At 32.6% G+C, this 27,776-nt stretch overlaps 1 pseudogene; it reads left to right on the forward strand.

The window, feature by feature from the left end:
• The window catches only part of LOC138395966 (small ribosomal subunit protein uS15-like), an 87,559-nt pseudogene that overhangs the window by 22,097 nt on the left and 37,686 nt on the right, over nt 1-27,776 (forward strand).

Genomic DNA, 27,776 nt, shown 5'->3' on the forward strand with positions numbered 1-27,776 from the left:
AAGAAAAATCAGTAGTTTGACACTTATGAGTTAGAACTAGCCCAGATCTTAGGAGGATTAGAATATATGTAGTTTTAGGAAATATTCCCATTAATAGACACTGTGGCCTTCTCTTCATTTTCTCTTCTATTATAAATATTTTCTACATTGCCCCATCCTCTCTTTATTTTCAAATTGATCTAAACTCTTCCTAGTTGCATTACTACCTTTTTTATTTAACTTATTCACTACTACTTTCATTACATTGTAAATAGAAGCAGAGAGAGAAAGATTAGAGCACATGGAGTTTTTGCTTCCAAAATATAGAACCTATTGCCAAAGTGACTTCCTTTTGGGCAATGAAAATACTCTCACTCTTTCTTACTAGATAGAAGTGTGGTATAATACATACAGAAAACACTATAGGTTTATACAAATTGGGGTTTAAAATTTAGCTCAGCCATCTACTCGTTACAAACATTGAAAGAAGTAATTCTTATGTTCTCTGTCCATCTCTAAATTGGTGCTGATAATACCTATATTTACTTTTTAATGAGTTAATTTATGCATTAATTCAACTTAAAAATGCATTGAACATTTCAATTCTACTCTTTTAGTTATTTTAAAATATACTATAATTTATTGTTACTATAGTCACTTTGTCATGCTATCAAATATTGTTCATTGTAACTAACTAGATTTTTGCACCCTAACACAAAGAAATGATAAGTGTCTGAGGTGATGGATACCCCAAATACCCTGATTTGATTAATTCACATTGTATGCCGGTATCAAAACATCACATGTACTCTATAAATATATGCAACTATCATATACCCATAATAATTAAAAATAAAAAAAATTTTAAAATGTGTTGTATACACACACACACACACATATATATATATCTTATGCATATGATAAAAAGAAATTGGCTAGATAGGTGGTATTTTCTGAATACTGCAAAAATAAAATGCAGTAAAGTGGCTTGAGTCATCAAACAAAAATGTATTGTATACCTACTAAGGGTCAAATGCTGTTGGTTCTTGATCTATACCATGAAGAATATAAACAATTATTTCACAGCTCATGGCATTTACATTGTAGAAAGAAGGGTCAGAAAGTGAATAAGTGATATGACTAGTAAATAAATTGTTCTTTTGTTAGAAAGTGATTGGCAAAAAGGAAAAAGTAGAGCAAGATAAAGGATTTGGGGCACACTGCAATTTTAATATGCACTGTTGGGTAGGTATCATGAGAATGTGACAGAATTGAGGAAAATAAGAAAGACTGAATTTAATAGTCTTCTAGCTATAACTAGCTCATTAAGCTGGAATTTTATTTTAAATTTGATCAAACAACAATTTTGTGATTTTGCTTTCTAAATCACATATTGTAGGCATCCTTCTTTTCTAAGTCTTGGTGTTTTATTACCTCTCAAGGTATTTCTACTTGCATTAGCATTGATTTATGCAGTCATGATATTTTAGACATTTTTTTCTTTGAATGATTTTACTGTGTTAAAAAAGAATTATCATTAGTTTTTTGTTTAAATTTTTACTTAATAATATGCCAATATAAAGTCAGATTTTAATGTTAGCAATATGAAAAATGAAATAAAAGTATAATTACCTTGTGCTTAAATGGTATAACTATTACATGTTCTTTCTTTTAAAAAATTATTTCTTCCCTATTGTCAATTTGATATTTTCAAAATTTGCTATAAAAGAAACATAAGTTCTAACATACCTTCTAAATCTAGAATGGCGTATGTTAATTAAAACATATTATTCTAAGGTTAATATCTATTAACCACAATATCTCCTTGTTTTACATTTCCATATGATTGTCAACATCATGGTTTAATATTTATATTTCCCCTAATTTCATCCCTCTTGTTTCTAAATTTACATGCTATTAATATTAACAAAGAAAAAATTAGTAACTTACTATGGAGGTTTTAAAATTCAAGAAAGTGTAAAGAATCAAAATACAAAGTAATACATTTATCAGAAGTATACGAGTTTGTTTGCTGTTGAGAGCTTTTTGATAGATGATTGAATTTTCTACTCTTAATCTGCTTCTCTTAGCATGATATGGACAAACCCACTTTTATTTTTTTAAGCAAGGTTAATATGATGTTTCAGTATACTGAAGGCCATCCCCAGTGCAGCAGTTACAGAATCTACAATTTTCCACACGGAAGTTTGTGAAGTTTTCTCCTTGAAGTTAGTCCACAAGACCTAGAAGAACAAATGAGATTAGCTGTGAAATTTTGATCTCCACTTGATTCGTGAACCCAGTGTTTGTACAGTGCTGCTGTGCTATCAGCCTTAAACTATTGAAATCATTGACTGATACAACTTTAAAGGTTTAAGAAATTAAGAGTTTACATGATCCAATCCTATTATTTTACAGATGAGGAATTCTCATAAAAGGAGGAACTAGACAAATATATTTTTGATCTGAAACTTAAAACAGTTTAAGAACTGATGTCACATGAATGTTGTCAACCAGATAAATTCATTGATTTTTAGCATGTGAAAAGTGCTGAAGTCTTCAATTCGACCACGGCAAATACTCATGCTTTAATATCGAAAACATATAGATTATCAGCAAAAAATCTTTAAGATCATTTATGGTTCTCAATAAGACAGTACACAAAAAATTATCCACCTTTTTGAGTTTGGTACCTATAACATTGGGATATATTAAAGCTAGTGGCAGTGGGAGGTGAAAAAGCCATGGCATTATTGAGATGAATCAGTGCAAATTGAAGATCTAAAAAAGTAACTTAAATGTTCAATCAAATACTTTACCCAAAGGACAAAAGTATCTATCATGTTAAAATGAGAAAGAAAAAAATGTGACATGTTGAATAAAGAAGAAAAAAAATTTAAGAAGAACTTTAACTACTTCATGTCACTCTGACCCTTTAATTCTACTAGAGCACTGAGAATAAATCTTGTTGTATGAAGAAATTAAAACAACTACATATAAGCAGCTATTAGGTAATATCAAGTGATTATGTTTGCAGTTTTTTTTCAGGTGAAAATAATCCTGTTCCAACAAACCCTCTTATATTCTATCACAATTTTGCTCTATGATTTTTCAGAATCTTGCATTAAATAAAGGATTATCATTAGAGGTGTTTGTTATCCAATGTATCATTTAAGTCTTAATTTGTTTCAGGAAGAAAAATCAGTATGGACTAATAATAAATATTGCATTCGATTTTGCAAAACAAGCCACCTACCATATTTTTTACAATATATAGCTAGTGCATATGAATTATTTTTTTCTAAATAGTTTTATTGTTTTTCTGGTATAATATTAAGCTGCACTCCACCAAATATTTATGACCTCAAATAGTCCAGCTGTGTTTTACTTTGTTTTATTTGCTTTCACATTTTTAAGTGCTAAACACTTCATCTATAAATTTCATTTAATTTTACTTCTAATATTTATGATAATTCATACATTACCACTCCCATTTTACAGATTAGGAAACTGCTGCTCGTAGATTAACTGATTTGTTCAATATTACTAAGTTTGTGTGTAGAATTAAAAAAATGTGAACTCCAGAGACCATGCTATTTCCACTATATGAACTTTTAAATTATCACACATATTGTGTAGAAATATTTAAAGATTAAAATATATAGTCTGTTGGTAATGATTTCAATTTCATTTTTAAGCAAGATCTTCAAGATAAATAGTTAATCTTTTACATTTCCTAAAACAATATCTTGGAAAGAAATAAACTTGTATTCTTAATTCTCTGACCCACAGAGATTACAGGCTCCATTAAGAGCCTCTTGTCTTACAGAAGCAGAAATGTAATCAATGTAGGTTACTGGTCATTTTCCCAAAAGATTGAAAGGGTAGTCCAGAGTTAGAAACACAATTAAACTGCTAAAATAAAACTTTCTTCACTGTGATATACAGTATGTGTCAGGCATGAAAGCAAAATCAATAAAATCTGCACTTTACATGTGTTAGGAATCTAATACATTTTAGCTTTCATTTGATGCTTAAATGATTTCTCTTTTGCATAATATTGTGCTGTTTTTATTGTGCTGTTTTTTCTTGGACCTCTTCCAATTTGAGAATGTTTGCATTTGTATGTATTATATTTCATAATACATGAAAATTAAAATCATTTTTATCTTTTAACATCCAAATTAATATTTTCATTTTTCAGTCATTGAGTTTTATGCAACTATTAATATAGGTGGAGCATACACTAAGTTCTAGGAACTCAATTGTGAAATAGAATGACAATCCTTGTCCCCATAGAATTTGAGTTTTGCTGTTGGATACAGACAAATAAATGGTGGAGGACAACATAGGGTACATGTTATGAGTGGAAATGTATGGATTCTTTGCTGAGAACTAGACCGATCAACTAATCGGGACCGGGCACATTCAGAATTTTGTTTTCAAAGGAAGCAATATCAAAGGTGAGTTCTGACAGGCAGCACAAAAACTGTTAGCCAAACAATAAGGAAAAGAGGCCGGGCGCGGTGGCTCACGCCTGTAATCCTAGCACTCTGGGAGGCCGAGGCGGGTGGATTGCTCAAGGTCAGGAGTTCGAGACCAGCCTGAGCGAGACCCCGTCTCTACTAAAAAATAGAAAGACATTATATGGACAACTAAAAAAAATCTATATAGAAAAAATTAGCCGGGCATAGTGGCGCATGCCTGTAGTCCCAGCTACTCGGGAGGCTGAGGCAGTAGGATCGCTTAAGCCGAGGAGTCTGAGGTTGCTGTGAGCTAAGCTGACGCCACGGCACTCACTCTAGCCTGGGCAACAAAGTGAGACTCTGTCTCAACAAAAAAAAAAAAAAAAAAAAAAAAAAAAAAAAAAAACAATAAGGAAAAGAGAAAGAATATACTGGGCAGAGAGAACAGAGGAAGACAAAGAGCCCAATGACTGGTGAGAGTTGGGGAGCACTAGAAAGAGGGGAGTCAAACACTGGGACAACAGTATTGTCATTCAGTGTGTAAGAGAAGGGGTGGGGGGAAGAATGAATTTGAGATATATTTACTTTAGTTTTGGACTCACTGAGCTTTTGGTGAATATAGGTTGCTAATTAGGAATGTATGTACACATACACATGCATATATATTTCACTGCTTCTAAGAGACACATTTTTTCACACTTTAGTATTGCCAAAATCCACATGTGTAGCACAAGCAAAAGTGTTTAAAGACTATAATTGCTAGCAGGTTTTTTTTAAAATTCTAACTTGTATGTAAATTAGTGCATTTTACAATAGATAGTATCTCAGAATGAATGAAATATAATAAATCATGGATTTCAGTCTCATCCTACAATATTTATCTTGAGCCTAAATCATTCATAGCCAACTTCCAACCATTAGATATTTGCTTCATCTCTAGTGAACTTCAAACTCTCTTCACTCTGAAACCAATTCTAAATCCAGACAGCACGACACATTCAAAATCATGATTAGAATCCTGAAAAAGGTATGCTCTGATCTTTCTGTTTAAAGGAGAGTGATTTAGAGCCATATTATCATTTCACAATTCTCTATCTCTAAATCTTCACCATGTATCTTGGAAACAAAGGAATATCATTACACGACAAATTGTCCAAGTTTGCTGTGCGTGCACCATATCCTACAGGCAGAGCCAGGACAAGAATCAATGTCTTCCTAAGTGCCTCCTGCTCCCACCAGCAGTGTTCTGAGCCTGTGTGCCACCACTTTAGTTAAGACTGCTGGGATTCAGAGCAAATGTCCCCTAGATTTCTTCTCAATCACATCTTTTCAATTTATTTTTTAAAAGAACTACACAATAACTCTGAATAATTTTAAAAATGACCTTCTCATCTAGCAACTCTGTAAGATCTCATGCTAATAAAGGGCTTAGGGGTGATAAACTCATATAAAATATATTTCACACTTAGTCTCTCTTGAGATTCCAAGGAATGTGGTTAGTTGAAGATTAAAGCTTGGGCTGGAATGCTATGCTTGAATTTTTGTGAGACTTCTTGTGGTAATCAGAATGAGTAATGTTTATTCAATGAACAGAGGTTATTTAATAACTAAGATAAGTTACTTGTAGGTTCAACTTATTATTTAACAGCACTAATCATGCTTGCTTGTGCACGTGTGTGTGCACGTGTGTGTGTGTATGTGTGTGTGTGTTACAGTAAGGATACAAATAAGTAGAACCAGGGAAAGCAGAAAACAAGCAATATGTTTTGGGAGCACAAAGGTATTAAAGATTTAATCTGAAGGTAAGAAGGCTTTAAAGAAGATGGTGTAGTTGAGATATTCTTGATACGTAGGTGATTAGAGGAGGACACTGCAGGCTGAGAAATTAGGTGCAGTTGCCTGGAATCATATGAGGTATGCAGGTAGTGACAACAGCCCTCAGTGTCCAGGGAACAAGCTTTGTGGAGGCTGAAATGAAAAATGTGGCTTCAAGGGAGCTTTTGTAGTTAAGGCCAAATCATTGGGCCATGCTGAGTAGTTTATTATTTTGAGGGGAATGTGGAAACTACCTAAAGGTTCTGGTAAGTGGAGAGTCATCCCTGAACCCATGGAAAGTTTTAACATTAAATAAGACCTCAGATATATGCAGTCCTACTTCCCACCACAAATGAGAGAACTAAGGTCCAGAGAGAAACCTACTTAATGTTAGCGTTGTTTGGTCTACTACCTTATTGCTTGAGAAATAACAAATGGGCCTTAATAATACTATTACTGATATATGTATGTGTGTATATATATATATATACACACACACATATATACACATATGTGTATATATATACACACACACATATATACACATATGTGAATTCTAAATGAACAAAAAATGTTTCAAGGGCCTAATATTTAACTATGTAAATGGACAAAATATTTTTAAGTTAGATCACAAAGGTAGCTTTGTAACAGAAGAATCTCCCATAATAGAATTCACGGATGTCATGGTAAGATGGTAAGTGTGAGCATGGGATGCTTCACTAGGTAATAAGAAGACTGGATTTACACCTGGTCCTTTTTCTCTCATCCCTCCTAACATTCCAATTATACATATATAGATAGATAGATAGATATAGCACAAAAACTTATGTGAAGAAAAAGAGGTGAGTATAGTAACTATTCAAGCCTACATCTGGGAAAAAGTGCATATATGCAAATTTAAGGTGAGCTATGGAAGAAGTGAGAAGGAAGAAGAAATATTGAGTTTTACTTCTCTTTGACTGCTTGTTCTAATAATCCTTGCATTATCCCTAATTCTTAATTTAAAACATCTATTTTTCTATTGAATCAAATCATTGCAAAAACTTAGAAATCAGAAGAGTGTTAACTTTTAGTAAATAATACCATTAAGTATGATATAAAACTGATTTTTTCCTATTATAAAATGAATACATGCTTACGTCAGCTCTGGCTGCTCTAACAAAATCATAAACTGGGTGGCTTAAACAATAAAAATTTATTTTCTCTCTGTTCTGGAGGCTGGAATTCTGAGATCAAGGTATGAGCATAGTCAGTTTTGGGTGAGGGCTTTATTCTTGGCTTGCTGATAGCCCCCTTCCTCCTGTGTGCTCACAAGGCCTTTCCTTGATGTGTATATATGGATAAAGAGAGAGAGATCTATTCTTTCTTTCATTAGAAGGCCACCAATCTTATCAAATTAGGACTCTTATGTCATGACCTCATTTAACCATAAATGTGTCCTAAAAACCCTATCTCCAGCTGCAGTCACATTGGGAGTTGGGCTTCAACATATAGCTTTGGGAAGGCATAATTTAATTCATAGTATTCTGCTTCTGGTGCCCCCAAATTTGTGTCCCTCTCTGCAAAATATATTGAATCCATCCCAACATCCCAACAGCTCTATAAGTTTTGTTGTTATTGTTGTTGTTGTTGATGTTGTTGTTGTTAAGAGATAAGGTCTTGTTCTACAGAAGTCTTAACTCATTCCAATATTAACTCTAAAGTCTAAAGCACAAAGTCTCATCTAAATCTAGCTCTTTACTGGTGCACCTTTTAATTTTATCTGTTATACTGTATTCATTATACCTTTTTAATGTTGAGATATGTTTAGATACATAAATACCCTAGTGTTGACAATCACCAACAGTATCCAGTACAGTAACACGCTGTACAGGTTTACAGCCTAGGAGCAATAGGCTATGCCTAATAGCATTACTTGTGTAAGTGAAATCTGGGATGTTCACTCAACAATGAAATCACCTAACTATGCATTTCTCAGAACAAATCCCCATGCTTAAGTGATATATGACTGTAGATTAACTTGTAGTTTAGTGATGTAGAGGGATGATGATGGGAAATGTGAAGAAAAGTTGAGTCATTATGGTTTAGTAGGAACATGTCTGAATGTTAGAAAGTGAATTTCACCACTGTTAGTGGTAACAGCAATAAGGGCTGTTTATTGAGTACTTACTCTGTGCCAGGAGGTGTTCTAAATGCTTTCTTAATTGACTAAATCTTCAGAAAAAAAAAAACCACTATCAGATACTATTATTATGCTCAAAAGAGAAAAGAAAGTTAATAGAATATATCTAAGGTCAAAAGTTTTTAAATGGCAGAACAGACTTCCAACCAGCCAGTCTGGCTCTCAATCTCATTAGCTGAACTACCACAAGACTTGGCATTAAATTATGGGATTGCCTTATAAGGCCAGATGTTAGTTTTGTAATACAGGAAGTAATAAAAAAATTCCTGTAATCAAGAAAGACATGACTCATAATGTACAGACAGTCACATCTTCTTAATAAAAGTTACTAAAAGGGCACTAAAGTTAAAATTGCCAAAAACTTTTATTTAACTGTGTGTGTTGTGGGATATATAATCCTTTACTGCTTTATGCCTGCTTAGTATATACTAAAAAATGTTATTTTTAAAGAAGTAATCAAGACCATCAGAATTTTTAAGCTGAATGTATATACTTCTCAATCAAGAGAACACACATTAATGAAAAGGTTCACTGAGTAGCTCACTGAAGTGGAAAAAAATCAGGACTTTCACTGAGGAGAAAAATCAGGAATTTTTAAGTACTAGATATGTGGGAATTCATTAAAGTTATATTATTTTGGTTATACTCTCATGGTTCTACTATCGTGAAGGTTACAATATTATGAAGGTTATACCACATAATCTTTTTTATTTAGTTGCCTATCTTACTATTGATTTTTTAGATATTCTTTATGTATTTTGGAAACCAGTCATTTGTCAGAGTTATATATTGAGAGTATTTTTCCTGGTCTATAAATTGCCTTTTCATTTTCTTAGTGGAGTATTTTAATGTGTAGATTTCAACTTTGATAAAGTTCAATTTATCAATTTATTCTTTTATGTTTAGTACTTTTTGTATCTTATCTAAGATATTTTTACCCCTTTCAAGGTCATAAAGAGATTCCTCATCATCTTCTTGAAGAAGTTTTATATAGTTTAATGTTTCATTTTTAACTTTATGGTCCATCTCAAATTATTTTTTGATATGTTCTAAGGTAGGGGTTGAGATTCTTTTATCTCTATGTGAATATCCAGTGACTCTGACACATCTTGTTTAAAAACGTTTCCTTCCTTATTGAATCTATTGAATTATTAGCTTAATGCCTTTGTAGAAAATCAGTGACTATATGTGTGTGGGTCCATTCCTAGTCTCTTGCTTCCTCAAAGATCTAATTGTCTATCTTACACTAGTCCCACAGTCTTGATTGCTGTAGTTGGGTAGGGAGTCTGGAATCAAGTAGTGTGCATTAGTTTACTTTTTTATTTTTTCTTGATATTCTAGATTCTTTTCATTTTCCTTAAAATTTTCAGAATTTTGTTTTTGAGGAAAAGGAAAGAGGAGTTTATTAATTTGTTGGCAAATGAGGAGGTTGGCAGACTCCTGTCTCAAAGTACCAACATTCTACTTCTGAGCAGAAGTACAGAACTTTTAAAGGTTCTGATTCATCCCATCTTCAACTTAGACAATCTTGTGACCTCTGCCTGGATTCATTCCATCTTCAGCTAAGACAATCTTATGACTTCCATCTAGACAATTCCATTGAGCCATATCCTGTGGCACAAAGAACAAAGGACACTCCCCTACCCCTCCTGACCACTGGCTTGAAGCAGGGATATAGGTTTTAGTTCTTAACAATGGTAAGGGGGCTTTGAAGAGACAGAAAACATTTTTACCCTTTTTCAGGCTATTTTCTCTGTTGCATATTCCCCTCATGTCAATTGTACCCTTCCATATCTATGGGAGGAGAGGTGATGTAGCCATCACATTACTTTCTGCTGAATTGGGGTGGGGTTTTATATGGAAAGTTTATACTTATTTATTCCATCACAATGTTTTGGCAGTAGGTTTACAATAGCAGATTACCAGGCAAAAAAGGACATAAGCAACAACTACAACTGTGAGGACTGACAAGAAGAGATGGAGGATACCTGATAAGAGATTTTATCCTGCTTGGTGTCTAAGACACCAGTAGGACTATGGGTCCTTCCTGTCACCTTGTACATAATGTCTAATATAGGGCTGAGTCAGAAAGAAACATGGGACCTGAGTATGGAGCTATTAGTTACACCTTATAGGTGATCCAAGAGATAGGCTTCTACAAATTCCGAAATCATGTATAGAAATACTTCCACCAAACTAAGGTTTAGGATAGCACACCCATCTGTAGGACAGATCAACAGAAGAGGCAATAGCCTGGAGAAATCCCTACTAAGGAGTTGTCCTTCTATCCTATAGACAGAACAAATAACCAAAGAAAAATTAATGAAAATATTAACATTTTCATATTTTTTTCTTTTTCAAGCAGATACTTTAGATCACTTAAAGTCTGGCACCCTCAATAATACTTTCTAAAAGAGTTCATATAGAATCGATTGTTTTTATTCCCAAAATATTTGTTAGAATTCAGCAGTAAACAAACTGAGAGCACAATTTAATTTTTTGTGGGCAGATTATTTTTCAGCTTTGTTTAGGTATAATTGACATCCACTAAAGTATACATATTTACAATGTACAGATTGACGACTACACGTATGAGCTTGCCCATGAAACCATTACAACATATGTGTCCTTTTATCATGCTCATGTTTTGTTTTACCTTGGAATTTTATTTAGAGTTTTTTTCATTTACATTTAATGTAATTATTGATTTGCTTTGCTTTTTTTTTTCCACTGCTTGTTCTCTCTCCCAATTATTTTAGTATTCCAATTTAACACCTGTATTGTCTCTTTACCATATCTCTTTTTGTTATGTGTTTAATAACTATTTTGGGGACTTAACATATGCAGTTTTGACTTACTATTGTTTACTGAGGATTCATATTTTATCTTTTTTATGAGATGGGTAAACCTTGAAATAGTATAGTTTTACTTACACCCATTTTTGCTACTTTTTCATATATTTTATGTCAACCTTTTTTAAAGCCCACAAACAATGATATAAAGTTGATTTAAAGAGTAAGATTTTGTTTGAAAAATTAAATAAAAAGATTAATTGTTAATATTTATGTATATGTTTGCCACTTTTTATACTCTTTATTCCTGTCTAGGTCAGACTTTCTATCTAGTGTTATTTTTCTTCAGCCTGAAAAACTTACTTTTATTTGTGGCATAAGTCTGTCAGCAACAATAGCAGTCACCTATCATTTGAGAATGGTTTTATTTCACCTATATTCTTAAATTAATTTTTTGTTTTATATAGAAATTATAGTTGAAAGGATTTTGCTCCAGCACTTTAATGATTTCATTACATTGTCTGTCAGACTCCATCATACCTAAGAAAAGTCTGCCATCATTTGTATCTGTGTTCCCTTGTAGGTAATGCACCTTTTCCCTTTAGCTGCTTTCAAGGATTTCTTTTTATCTTTGATTTTCAACAAAACCTAAGTGTAGTTTTCATTGTATATAACTTTGCATGGGTATGCTGGGTTTTTTTGATCTGTAAATTGGTATTTTCACTTAATTTGGAAAATTTCTGGCTATTATGTTTTCAAAAAGGTTAATGCTATATTTTATTTCTTTTCTTCTTTTGGGACGTTAAACCTGTTTTAGAATTCATTTTTATTTACCACAGGTGACTAGTACCCTGGTCATTTATTTATTTATTTTTTAATAGCTATTATTTTGCTTTTTCAAATCAGTCATTAAGCTAAATCATGACTTCTTGCTTCTTAATTTTAGATATGGTACATGTCAGTACTGAAATTTCCAAGTTTGTATAGTTATTTTTTCATTTAGAATCTATATGTTTATTTATATTTTCTTTTAAGTCCTTGACAATACTTATAGTAGCTGATTTACTATATATATATACAAAATCCAATATGTAGGTATCCTGGGAGTGCATTTCTATTGACTTTTTCTTTTGTCTATGGGTCTTTTTTTGTTTTTTATCATTGTTAATTTTTTTTAAAACAGTCTCAAAATTACAGAGGAGTTTCAAATTCAGTGCTAATAAATTACCCACTTGAATCTTTTGAGAGCAAGTTGTTGACATTCTGCCTCATCAACTTCCAAATACTTTAGTGTGTATTTTCTATAAACAATAACATTCTCCTGTATAATCATAACACAAACATAAAAGTCAGAAGATTAACATAGATACAATAGTATCTAGAATAGATAATAGCTTCTAACATGGAGATGCCATTCAAGTTTTGTCAGTTGTTCCAACGTACCTTCTAGTGAAAATGTTGTTTAGAATAATGCATTGGATTAAGTTGTCATGCTTCTCTAGACTCTACAATTTAGAAGAGTTCCTTGTTTTTCCCGAAGTGTTTATGATCTTGACATTTTTTAATATAACAGGCCAGTTACTTTGTAGAATATCCCACAATTTGAGTTTATCTGATGTTTTCTCAGATAAAATTCTAGTTGTGCATCATCAAAGGAATAGCAATGCAGTGCAACTGAGTTCTCATTTCATCCTGCCAGGTGGCATGTGATTTCAATTTATATGAATTCGTGGTTTTCTTATTTCATTCAGTGAATTTTAATATATTACCATCATTATTTATTTTACTTCTCAAATTTTCAGATTTGGAAACCTCTTCAAGCTGACTTTTGTTCCTTGTGACATAGCTCTATTGATCTTTGAGCACTTCTGTACTTCTAGCTCATCTTACACATTCTGTGTCCCGACTCTGTAATTGCCCATTTACCCAATGACTCATGGTTCTTTTTAGTGAAGACTGGTGTTTGGTGGATAGTATCTATTATAATGTCACTGCTCTCAGACATAAATATCTGTTATATATACATGTGTAAGTAGATATGTTGTATGTGTCTATATATATGTATATATAAATACGTGTAGCGTTGACTCTTGAACATGAGTTTAAACTGTGCGAGTCCTCAAATAGGCAGATTATTTTCAATAAAAGCTACACTGAGTGTGCTGGCCTTTCCTGTCTCCCCTAACTAACACCTCTTCTGTCTCTTCAACCTCTGCCAACCCTGAGCCAGCAAAGGCCAACATCTCCCCTTCCTCTTCCTCCTCAGTCTACTCAACATGACAGCAAAGAGAATGAAGTCTTTGATGATGATTCACATTCTACTAAATGAACAGTAAACGTATTTTCTTTTCCTTATGTTTTTCTTAATGACATTTTCTTTTTTATCACTTACTTCATTATAAGAATACAGTATATAATGCATATATCCTTAAAATAACTATAAATTGACTATTTATATTATCAGTAAGGTTTCCAGTCAACAGTAAGCTACTAGTAGTGAAGTTTTGGGGGAGTCAAAAGTTATATGCAAATTTTTCACTGTACAGGGGTCAGTGCTCCTAACCTCTGCATTGTTCAAGGGTCAACTGTATGTATATATGTACATATGTACCTATATTTGTGTATGTATATTTATATGTGTATATATGCACATATATACAATATATATTTATAAGTGTATACACATATAATACATATGTATAAAATCATGAATTCATACTAATACTTCTAATCCTAATTCAACATTAAAGGACTTATTCCAGTTTTTTTTTTCCTTTTTCTATTTGTAACATAATTCTCTATCAGTTATAAACCTTCCTCTTATTATTAATATTTTAATATATTTGATTTGTTTGGTCAACTCCCCAAAATGCAACCAACCTCTTATTACTGGAATCATCCCACCTTACCCCCATCCATATGGATGTCCTCTACATACTAATCAGGGTGTAACACCCTGCACTGTGCCATATTATCTGTCTCATTAGGGTACTCTATTTCCCTTGCCATGGTTTCAACTTCTTATGGACTGAATTTTGTCTCCCTCCAAAATGTATAAGTTGAATCCCTTACCCTTAATGTGAATCTATTTGGAAAGAAAGAAATTTAAGGAAATACCTAGGGTCAGATGAGGTCATAAGGGTAGGGCCCTAATCCAATATAACTGACGTCCTTATAAGACAATAAAGGAGCATAAAGAGATGTGTGTGCACAAATAAGAGGCTATGTGAGGAAACAGGTAGAGGGTGGCCATCTGCAAACCAAGAAGAAAGGCCTCAGGGAAAAACCAAACCTGCTGAAACCTTGATCTTGTACTTTCAGCTTCCAGAACTGTGAGAAAATTAATTTATATTGTTTAAACTGATCTGTGATATTTTGTTATGGCAGCCTTAGAAGACTACTATAGTTGCCTTCTTGCACTGCTTAGATTCTAACACCCCATGTTTAGTCATCCACTACGGAGAAGTCCTTCTTAATCTCTCAACTGAAGTTTCAACAATTCCCACCCGACCACTCTACCCTATGGGCTCCCTCTGTATCCTGCCAGGTTGCACCCTCACATGGAAGTTTTATTTACACCATTTGTGTTCCAACCCTCTACAGCAAATGTCTTCCCCCAGAGAAGCCTTCTTCATTCTTCATCATAGCAGGTTATCTCTCCATAGCTTATAATCCTCCTAGTCTGACACTCCATTGTTTCCCCTATAGGTGGATGCTATTTTACCCCATTTGGACTCCCATAGAGTACACCAGACTTCCCTTCTGTAGGAAACTCATGTCATCCTCCCACATGGTCATCCTCACCATGTTTGGGCTTCGACAATTTGTATCAAACTCTCCCTGCCCCATAAATTCCTTCTTCATGCTAAACTCTGACACCTCACACTAGGAAGCCTTTCTACATGAACTTGTTCCTCATCCTTGGCAGTCTCCAACTCTTGCTCTATGTGATTGTGAATACCCCTCCCCACTTTCCCAAATGTGGATGTTTTGTTTACTGTGCTCTATCTAATGTCTTTTTGACTAAATTTTTCAGGAAGGGAATAAAAGAGAAAGAAGCTGAAGATAGTAAAAAACAGGAAAACATACATTGGCAATATTTTACTCTATACTAGATACTGTCAACATTATGCTATAAAGCTCTGGATTTGGTTTTCTTCCTCTGGAGAGTATTGGTTTTTGTTGTACCAGACAATACTGGCTGATCATGCTGAATTTATGGGATTGGGTTGCTCCTTTTTATAGGAAAGTCTCTTTAAATTTTGCCTTCACTCTTAATTTTAATTTTTGCTCTTTAAATATGATTTTCCTTCTGAAGCAAGACCTTTATTGGGTTTTAATTAGAAAGTGCAAGATGTTTATCAAATTCCTCTGTGTTGGTGGGATTTAATTCCAAACTCTGTCTCCTTTGTGGTAGACACAAGTTGAAAATGTCTGCTAATGTTTTTCAAACTTCCAGCCATCAGTTTTTACTTGGCCACATGAAATGTCCCCCATACATATTCAATCATTGATGAGTCGAGGATTTAATGGTAATTTATACACAAATTTTAAATCTCTCTCCTTTGGTGTCTTTATTTCTATGATTCTCTTTCTCAACATCCATCTGTTCTAATAGTATCATACTCTAATCTTTAAACAACTGAATCCAGTGAAATCAGCCATCTCCATGAATTCCAGCCAACTTGCACAGTGTAGTGTGGAAAGTGCTCTCCGAAGAAAAGCTATATTAATGCAGCTATCACTAAGTCACATTTCATTCTTTCAAGTGTCATGTTCTTCTCACTTCCACCTGTATTTTGTTGCATTCCAGTTCCTTAAAATAGGTGTGTGTATGTATGTGTGTAAGTTATGCTCTGAGTTTATAGTGATTATTAGGAAGAGGCTTAGTCCAATATAAGTTACTTCATTATTATCAGAATCACATCTACCTCTCATATTCATATCAAATATTTCTTTGAGCATATTTTGATTAGTTGAAAAATTTTATTTTTTCTCTGTCATAAATTGTTACAAAATATTTTCAGGAAAGAATTAAAATGTTAATCTTACAAATAAAGATGCAAGTGCAACATCTACATATTTTGATATAGTTGTGAAGGAATTATATATATACTCTAGAATATTCCTTGTGGGTATAACTATGATTTAAAAATATTTTTTGCAATTTTCTTTGAGTGAAATAATTAGACAAATGTTATATTGATAATAAGTTTATGGGAAAAACATGATGTTGCAAAAAGTATTTTGAAATAGAGATTTTTCAAATTCCATATATCAGGTAAAATGTTTCACCCTCATGTTCTTTTCCCATTTTTTGATAGCGTTGTTTGATTTTTTTTTCTTGCTGATTTTCCTGAGTTCTATGTAGATTCTAGTTATCAGCTCTTTATCAGATGTGTAACATAAGAATATTTTCTCCCATTCTGTAGGTTGTCTGTTTGTTCTCGTGATAGTTTCCTTGGCTGTGCAGAAGCTTTTTAATTTGATAAGATCCCATTTATTTATTTTTATTGTTGCTGTGATTGCCTTCAGGGTCTTCATAAATTCTTTCCCTAGGCCAATGTCTATAAAAGTTTTTCCAACATTTTCTTCTAGAATTCTTATAATTTCATGCCTTATGCTTAAGTTTGTTATCCAGCATGAGTTGATTTTTGTGAGAGGTGAAAAGTGCGGATCCTGTTTCAGTCTTCTACATGTGGCTATCCAATTTTCTCAGCACTGTTTATTGAATAAGGTTCTTTTCCCCAGTGTATTTTTTGTCTGCTTTGTCAAAGATAAGATGGCTATATGAAGATGGTTTTATATCTGGGTTCTCAGTTCTGTTCCATTGGTGCATGTCTCTGTTCTTGTGCCAGTATCATGCTGTTTTAGTTACTATAGCCTTGTAGTATAGCTTGAAGTCTGGTAAATTGATGCCTCCCAAATTGTTCTTTTTGCTTAAGATTGCATTTGCTATATCAGGTCTTCTCTGGTTCAATACAAAGTATAGAATTATTGTTGATCTGTAAAAAATAATGTTGGTATTTTAATTGGGATCGCATTGAATCTGTAGATCACGTTGGATAATATAGACATTTTAACATTGTTGATTCTCCTGACCCATGAGCATGGTATGGTTTTCCACCTGTTTACATCCTTTGCTATTTTCTTCCTCAGTGTTTCATAGTTCTCCCTGTAGAGGTCTTTTGCCTTCTTAGTTAAATATATTCCTAGGTAATTTAATCCATTTTGATTTGATTTTTGTATATGGTGAGAGATAAGTGTCTAATTTCATTCTTCTGCTTATGGATATCCAATTTTTCCAGCACCATTCATTGAAGAGGCTGTTCCTTCCCCTCTGTATGTATGTTCTTAGCAGCTTTGTTGAAGATAAGTTCACTATTTTAATGAATATATAATAAATTATTACATTTATTTAGCAATTTAATATCCTCACTCTATTATTAGAAATGCAGTCTTTTTAAATATTTATTTCAATCTTCATTCAACAAATATTTATGTTATATATGTCAGTACTGTTCTAGGCACTGGGAATATAGTAAATAACACAAAAATCTCTACATTCACTGATTAGTGCTCCATGAAATCTTTGTATATGTCAGGAATTGGGGCTTTTTAATCTGATTTCCTGAGTTGTAATTTTACTTAAAACTTTCTTTCTTGGGCAAGATACTTCACTTCACTAAGCCTCAGTTTTCTCATCTACAAAATTGGAATAATAACATAAAATTCATACCCTTGCAGGGAAGATTTTTTGGACTAATGACCACAGAACACTTAGTATGGTGTAAATGCAAAAAAAAAAAAAAAAAAAAAAAAAGCAATGCTAAAAGACTTGCCAGATATAAAGAAGCTTTCAGCATCTTCCATAATTTTACTTATACCACCCTGCAAATTTTGGCTTTTTGTTGATTGTGATCACCATCCTACACCACATTACTTCCCTGTCCCCAGACTTTCAATGGAAGCTCCTGGTCTATAATCTTAACCCAATCCCTGTTGCCTTGGGATACCAGTTAATTTGCATATTTTTTTAAAGGGAAGAGTCCTGTGTTATTTGACGCTTTATTTGTATAACTAAGGATCTCCTTCAACCTTTATAATGGAGGTAAAGTGATAGATTTCAAGGAAATTTTCTGACACAATCTATGAAACTACTTAGCCACTTCTCTAGTTTTTTAAAAGAGAGAAAAAAGTGTCTACTTTTCTTAGTAGATACATCATTGAATAGCAAAGAATCTACTACAATTCCAGTGTTATCCTCATTTTTGGTCCTCTATAATTACCTATGCATCCTTTATTTGTTCCGTTTAAATATATTGGTTTCCATATTTTCTGGGAAAATATTATAAACTATAATGAAGAATTTACCTGAATCTCTTTTCCTCTCTCTTCCCTCCACCTACCCGTCATTCATATGTATATATATAACTTCTCCTAGTGACAATATTGCTTTTAATTATTTACTATCTATTGCCTATTTTAACTCCTATTTTAGATGCTATTCAATTTCAAAACACAGTCCTTAAGCTTTATGGTTCATTTTTTTCCCTTTATTTTTATTTTTGGAGCAGGGGTTTAAGTGCAGTTTAGTTTCCATTCTGTATAATAGGAATGCTAAAAGCCATTTTAGGTCTAAACAACTATTTCATTTTCCTTACATTTATTATTATAGGCTCCCTTAATCTCAGCAGTTTTAAAGCTTTATTTTTGGAGGCAAAGCACTCTAGATGGCAGGGGACTATTATTTGGCACTGAAACAATGAACTGTGTCCCATTCTTCTTTAAGACCTTTCTAATTTTTTTTTTTCCAATTGTGAAGGATCTATTTTTCTCAGTTTTCAGTTCCAAAGTCCCATCAATCACACTGGTCCTGAGGGGAGAAAACATCATGTGTACACTAACATTTTCAAGCCCAAAGCTGTGTTGTTGCTCTCTCTAGCAGTACCATCTGCTCTGAGCCAAGTTTAAAGCCAAGGGACTCCAGTAAACCCACACGTCAAAAACTTCCCACTATGCAAGGAAATCATCCTAAAGGATCTGTGTGAAATGTGAGCCACATACTTCAAAAAGAAGGCGACAATGTTTGGAATAACACCATAGAATTCAAACAGAGAGCCCATTACAGAACTCACAAAGAGGCAGCTAGACCAGGAGGTGGCTCTATATAAAGAAAACTGCAAAAATTAAAGGGGCAGAAAAAAGAAAAGAAAAGCTGATTATAATATTATCACTAAATAGATGTAGGCATACTTTAGTGATACTGAGAAAAAAAGGACTTTCTAAATTTTTTTAAGTTAAGATTTTTTTCAACAGAAGTTTTCCTTATATTGCTTAGAATCATATTTTAAAGTTATCTTTAATGATACTCAATATTTATAATATTTTTGAAAGCATCTGATTATATTAATTTAACAAAAATAAACAAGGCAGCCAAATATTAAAACTAAGTTGAAAAGGTCCCAAAATTATGAGGTCATGGAAATTTAAATTAAATACTGAACATTTTACTTTTATGTAATTGCTTAGAACTATAAAATATTTGTATTTTAATGACTTACATGGAGTCATAAAGTCTTTATTTTGAAATGTATTTTCCTATAGAAATGATAAGATCATAGAACTTATGTTACCATATAAGTAAGCTCTGTACTATACAAAAAAGAGCTTACTATACAAAAAACTATATAAAATGAATATATATGTCATATTTAATTGTGACATGTCTTTTTCTATCTGAAATTCAACATGGTAATACAATAATCAGATGTATACTCTTTCTTTTATTATAATTATTTAATTTTATCTTCATTTTTAAAATATTATGTTTCACAGAAAGCCCCTGTTACTGTTTGGGGAAAAAGGATAAGGAATAGAGTTTTTGGTAAAGTAGGGAAAAACAAAAACAAGAAATCTTCAAGAGAATAGCAATGTGGAAATTATGAGCTTAAAAGTACCCCAGGAAAGGAAAATTTGAAAGCAAGAAATTCTTTGAAAGCCCAAAAATGAGGGGAATATTTTGTAACAAGCAACTGAATTGACCAGTAAGGTGGAGTTGTTTTGTTTTTGCTTTCTGTTATGAGTGTTAAACATTGTTTCAGTTACCATTTTTCTGTAGAACAAATCACTCCAGAACTTAATGGCTTAAGATAATATTTATGATTCTCTCTCATAGTTCTTTGTGTTGACTAGGACTAACAAGATGATTTTCACTCAGGGTCCTTGATGCTAATGTAGTTCAGAAGGCGAATGGGGCTGGAGACATCTAAAGAATTGACCAGCTGGTTGTTAAAAATGGCTCACTCTCATGGCTGCTAGTTGGTGTGGCTGCTGGAAGCTCAGCAGAGTCCATACATTGGCTCTCCCCATATGGCTTGGACTTCTCACAGCATGGCAGTCAAGTCCTAAGAAGTGACCTAAAGGCAAGTTTTCAAGGATTCATGTAGAAGTGGCAAGCTTTCTTATGATCTAGCTTGAAAAGTCTCAGAATATTGGTTACTTCTGCCACGTTTTAATATTTAATCAAGTCTTTAAGGTCAGTCAAATTCAAAAGGAGGGAGATAAGTCTACCTCATTGGGTGAGAAGTGGCATGATCATGCTGAGAGGGAAGGAATTGACAGTGACCATCATTAGAGACTATCTGCCTCAAATATTAATATAATAAATGTTAACCATTTTCATAAACCTATGAGAGTAAGTGTTCTGATAACTTTTGGTTATTATAATATAAATTTATGTTTTCATAAGTATTTATTATATGTTTGTTTTGTATTAGGAATTGTACTTAGTGCTTTGTGAGCATTATCTAATTTAATCTTTTCAACCCTATGGAGTAGGCACTGGTTCTTTTCCTCAATTTGTAGTTGATGAAAGTAATATGCAGAAAATTTATTTTTTCCAACACCACAAAACTGGTAAATGAAGTTTCCCTAAGAAGTTGGAGTTTTCTCTTCCTTCTTACATTATTGCTATGTCTATGACTTTATTGGTGACTTCTCTAGCTACTCCCACTCGAAAATGAATGTTTTTTAATATTCTGTGGTTGATTTTTTTACATGTGTCAGTTTTATTTACTTATACGGCTTAAGTGACAGCCTCTATGATTTGATTTCAATGCCTGTATGTCAAGTCCTGATTTTTTGCTTTTAAAAGTAGTGCAGTAGTTCCGAGTTCTTGTACATTACCACTTGCATCTTTTTTCATGAAAAATTAAAAGCATCTGAGTGTTATTCTACCAGGTACCCTATGAAAACAACTTTTACCCAAGGATTTTCTATATCTGTTGATTGCCTCAAGACTCCCCAGTCTCTCAGGAAGTCAGAGCCTTCGATGATCATTTTCTTTAACTCCATTTAAGTACCTTTTTCTGGTATTCCTTCTTTCATAATATCTCTTTGATTTGCACACTTCCAATCCTACTAACATCAGTTTCTCCATCTACCATATGTACTGTTGCCTAATTTATTTCCCCAGATACTCTTTTGATTATGTTACTATTCAAATTAAAACAAATTTTGAAGCTATATTTTCTGTGAAAGAAAGATTAACATTCTTAATGAAACAAAAAAGACTCTCTTGAATTTGTTTTGTTTTCTGTTCCAAATTTGCCAAAATGTCTCTTTCTTAGCTCTTATACTCTTGTAACATTTGAATATCTGTTTCTGGAGTTACTCAGAGGGTTATGGATTTTCTAAAATGAGTGATTAATTTAATCAACCTCTTGGCAAACTTGATAAAAATTATCCATTCCATTTTTTTTCAAATGCTAGATTTTTAAGCCTCAGTAAGTTTTTCTAATTCTCTGGTTACTTCTTCTTAGACTTATTCATTGCTTCCCCTTTCTCCAAAATCCCTTTCTTAAATTTCAAATAATATCTAGGCACTTATGATTCTCGACTGTGCATTTCCAGACCAGAACTCTCACTTGGCCCCTGGCTTGAATGTCTACAAAGAAACACAGTTATTCCATGTCAAAAATGAAATGAATGAGCACTACACGTCCCCACAAAATCAGCTTTACTCTGACATTTTTCCTTATAAGTCAGCTCTTACTTTTCTCAGTTTTATACATGCCATTTCTAACTCATTAACAACTTATTATAGCACTATCGTCAAAAAATATCATGAACCTAACCACTTCTCGCCATTTCCATTATCAAAACTCCAGTTCATATGCCTTCATCTCTCTTCCAGACATACGCAGTGGCCTCTTCATTGGTTTCCCTTCCCCTGTGTAGGTTCCTCTGCAGTCCGTCCTCCACCCAGCAACAGAGTGAGATCTCTAAGACATAAATCACATCTCATCACTCCCTGGCTAAAATCACCCCAGAGGCTACCAATTACATATATAACAAAACCAATCTTCTGAATGTAATTTATTAATATGAAACCTTACCTGATCTGGTCCCTCTTTGCCTATTCTATTATACATAACCTACTCTCTCTCTCCACGTTCTTTACCCTCTGATCAAACTGGTTTTCTCACTACATTTCAAATGTCTAAAGCTTATTCCTATCTCAGTGCCTTGTATTAGAAAATTTATTCTCTTATATATTCTTTTAAAATGATTATTTTTAATAAGGTGTGAGGTAGTGATTAAGATTTAATATTTTTTTCATAATGATATCCAGTTGTTCCATTAACACTTGTTGAAATTACTACACTTTTCCTATTGAATGTCCTTAATGCTGTCATCCAAAATTCATTGTCTATGTGTGGGTCTATTTCTAGACTCTAATCTGTTCCATTAATCAATGTGCCATCCTTACACCAATATCACACTGTCTTGATTTCTGCAGTTTTATAATAAGAGCTGAAATCAGATAGATTAAGTCTTTTCAATTTGCCCTTCTGTTTCAGGATAGTTTTGCTTCTATAGGTCCTTTGTTTTTTCATGTAAATTGTGGCTCTACTAGTAAATTACTGTAAAAGACTCCTGCTTAGATTGGACTGGGAAGGCATTAAATCCAAAGATTCATTTGGGAGAAAGAACTTCCTGTTAACATTGACTCTTCCAAATAATGAACATGTCTTCTTCATTTATTTAGGTTATTTTTAATTTCTTTCTGCTTTATAGTTTTCTGTGTAGAGTTTTTACATATATAAAATGTATTCCTAATTTTCTATGGACTTCAATGCTGTTACAAATAGTTTAATTTTTATTTTCTAATTTTTACGCTAGTATATATTAATAAAAATACAATTGTTTTTAAATATATATCTTTTACACTGAAATATTGGTAAATTTACTTATTAATATAAGTTCTATTGGGTTTTATTTTTGTAAGTGTTTAGGATTATTTAACTTATGTATATGTGTACTTGTTTATTTTTCTATAACAACCAACACTTTTTAATAGGCCCTTCTTTCACAATTTTCCAATTTAAACTGCATCTGTTTTAGTTGTCTACATTTATGGCAACCTTCTACACTACAGAGTGTGGCTCCAATTCAGATTCTGTATGGAGTTCAACATGTGAATACAGATATTTTTACACATTCTTTTCCAAAATTTTTGATGTCTTATTGCCTAGATAGAAATTCCAATGCCATGTTGGTTAGAAGTAGTAAGAATAGACAAATTAGACTTTTTTCTTGTCCCAAGAAAAATTGTCTTATCATTAAGAATTTGTAAGATAGCTGTAGATGATTTTAACAGATAACAGTCATCAAATTTTGGAAGTTTCTTTCTTAGCTTACAGATAATTTTTATTGTAAATCATTGCTTAATTTTATCAAATACTTTTTCTGCACCTATTGAGATAGCCTTGTGGGTTTTTCTCCTTTATTCTCTTAATGCACAGACTTATTTTGGCTGATTTTCAAGTGTTGGCTGATTTTCACATGTTGGCTGATTTTCAAATGCTGAAATAACCTTACATCCCAAGGATAAATCACACTATATAGTGATGTACTATCCTTTCTATTTCCTAACGGATTAATTGCATTTGTTGATATTTCATTGAGGATTTTTCTTTTATGTTCACAAATATTATCAGAGTGTTATTTTTCTTTCTCATAAAATCTTTGTCAGATTATAATATTGGGTTATTCAGGCTTCATAAACCAAGTTGGGGAAGTGTTCCTCCCTCTATTGATATTTTTCCCTTAAATATTTAGTATAGTTTACCATTTTAATGCTTCTGGTCCTGGAATATTCTTTATTAAAATGTTTTAAATTATAAGCTACATTTTTTAATTTACATGGGGCTATTGAGATTTTCTATTTCCTCTTCATTAATTTTGATAAGTTGTTTGTCCATTTTATCTAAATTATAGAAATTTGTATAAAGATTTTCCTAATTGTTATGGTTGAATGTGTCTCTTCAAAGTTCAAATGTTGAAATACTAATTCCTAAGATGATAGTACAAGGAAGTAGGGCCTTTGGGAGGTAATTAGGTCACAAGAGCAGAACTTTTAGGAGCAGAGTGAATGCCCTTATAAGAAAGGCCAGAGAAAGCTTGGTTGCGTCTTTCACTGTGCGAGGACACAGTAAAAAGACAGCCATCCTTGGAACAGAAGGTAGGTCTTCACCAGGCACGGAATCTGCCAGCGCTTTGATTGTGGACTTCCCAGACTCTCAGAATGAGAGAAATAAATTTCTGTTGTTTATAAGCCACCTACTCTGTATTATTTTGTTATAGCCCAAATGGACTTAGCTCAAATGAACGAAAACAATGTTTCCTTATCTTTCTTCTAATGGGTGTAGGATCTATAGTGATGGCCATCTCTTCATTCCTGATATTCTTAATTTGTATTTTCTATTTTTTTTTTAAATTATTCTCTTATGGCTTTTCAATTTCATTATCTTTTTCAAAGAATCAATTTTTGATGGTTAACTTTTCCCATTGTTTGTCTATTTTCTCTTTAGTTTCTATTTTAACTTCTATTTTTTATTCTCTTTACTTTGGATTTAATTTGCTCTTCATTTTCTAGTTTCCAAAGGTAAAAGTTTAGAATATTGATTTTTATATCTTTCTTCCTTGCATGTAAAGCTTCTATATGACTTCTAAAGATTACTTTAGCTATATCTAAAAAATTTGGTATGCTGTAAATGGTTTATAACTCCGTTTGTGATTTCTGCATTTACTTATGAGTTATTTAGAAGTCAGTTGCTTAATTTCTAAACATTTGAGAATTTTCTAAATGTACTATTGTTATTGATTTCTTATTATGGTATATGTGGTTAGAAAATATACTCTAAATGACTTCAAACCTTTGAAATGTATTGACTTGTTTTATGCCCTAGCATATGATCTACCTTAATAAATATTACATGATTGCTTGGAAATAATATATATTTTGAAGTTGTTGAATAAAGATTTCTATAACTGTCAGTTTGATTAAATTCATTGAAAATATTTTTCAAGTATGCTATATCTTAGGTAGGCTGAATAATAGTCCCCCCAAAATTTCTATGCCCTAACCCCAAGAACCTGTGAATATGTTAATTTACATGGCCAAAGAGATTATGCAGATGTGAGTGAATGAAGGATCTTGAACTATGAAGATTATTTTGGATTATCCAGGTAGGAAAATGCAATTACAAGAGCTCCCAAGGAGGAGCTAGGAAAGTCAGAGAAGGAGATGTAACGATAAATATGTGATGACAGCTAGAGTGATGTGGCTATGAGCCAAGAAATGCTGAAAGCCTCCAGATCCTAGAAATGACAATGAATGGATTCTTCCCTCGGGCCTCCAGAAGTATTATATAAATAGCTCTGCTGACACCTTAATTTTAGCTACCAAAAAGTCCCTGTTTTGGACTTCTGACTTTCAGAATTGACAAATAATTTTTGTTGTTGTAAGCCACTAAATTTGTGGCATTTGTTATAGCAACAACAGCAAATGAATATATTTTCTTTCTCATATTTTGCCCACATATCAATTACTGTGAGAGGAATATTAAAATTTCTAATTCTGTCTGGTTTTATATTTCTCATTTAGTTGTGTCAATCATTGCTTTATGCATTTTTTATAACTTTGTAATCGAGTGCATACACATTTAGGGATTAACAATTTTATCATTTTGAAATGAAACCTCTCCACTCCCTTTAGTTTGACAATCTCAGTCTCATAATTGGAATGTTTTTGTCCATTTTAATGTAATTTCTGATGGGCTAGATTTAAGTCTAGCATCTTATCTTCATTTAGATGAGAAATCTTTAGTATTCCCTTCCATTTAGTATTCCATTGGCTTTTTAGCTATACCCCTTTGTGGGAGTGGTATTGGTATTGGTGGTGGTGTTATTATTATAGGGATTAAAATATGTATTCATAGCTATCACATTCCATCTTGAATTAATATGATACATTTTGCATATAAGAAATTTAAAACCATATCATTCCACATTCTCCTCTCTTTTGTGTTATTGCTTTTTATGTTTTGATTTAAAATATTTATAAACTCACAATATCATATTATAACTTCTGCTTTAAAGGGTTTATGACATTTTAAATAATTGATTAATATAAAAGTTAACATTCATTTATAGTTTCACATGTTCACAATTTTCTCATTCTTTCGTCTCGGCTATTGATTCAAATTTCCAATGATGTAACTTTTCTTCCTGAAAAATTTTGCATTGGCATTTTTACAATTCAGTATGAAGCTTCTCTGGATTATGGTGACAGTTATCTCAAACTTCATTAATTTGGTTTTGTCTTCAGTTTGCCTTAATTTTTAAAAAATTATTTTTGATGCATGACGAATATTAGGCTGCTAGTATTTTCTTTTGCACTTTAATTATACCATTTATCTTCTGATCTTCTTTTTTCTAAGAAGAAATAAGCCTTTGTTCTTTTGTGGTTTTCCTGTGTATAATTTGCCTTTTATCTGGATCTTTAAAGTTACTTTTTAAAATTCATGATTTTAGACTATTACAACTATAATCTACCTGGATATTGTTTTTCTCGATTTATCCTACTTAGTGTTTACTGAGATTCCTGAATCCAAGTGTCTTAGATCAAATTTGGAATTGTTCAACCAATATTTCTTCAAATATTTTTCCATATGATCCTTTCTCTTTTGTCCTTCCAAAATTCAAATTTTTCCTCTCTTTGCTTCAATCATTTTTTTTAAAAAATTCACTGATCTATTTTCTTTTGAATATACCTTTCAGTATTACATATTTTTGGTGCTTTAATATAGTCTCATTCCTTAGCAGTTGATATAAATGAAACATCTGGATTTTTTGTCTGTTTCTAGCGACTAAATTTTCTTTTGATTCAAGGTTATATGTTTCTAATTTTTTGCACTTCTTGTTCTTTTTTTTAAATTATGTATTGGACACTGTGGATGATACTATTCCTTAATTTTCTGTATCTATCATTGTTGATGAGTGTTCTGTTGTCAGTAACTATGAACTTTCACATGACACAAGGTCTTATTTCAACACAGTGCTAAGAGACTTGACCAGACTTTAGCCTGCCTTCCACCTGTCCTAGTTTGTGTCCTAAAGGTGACACCAGACCCATTGCTAGACATTGCTCAGGAAAATGCAATGCTGCTAAATCGCAAAGTGTACATTGTCCTA

Source organism: Eulemur rufifrons, chromosome 15, assembly GCF_041146395.1.
Source record: "Eulemur rufifrons isolate Redbay chromosome 15, OSU_ERuf_1, whole genome shotgun sequence".
NCBI lineage: Eukaryota > Metazoa > Chordata > Mammalia > Primates > Lemuridae > Eulemur > Eulemur rufifrons.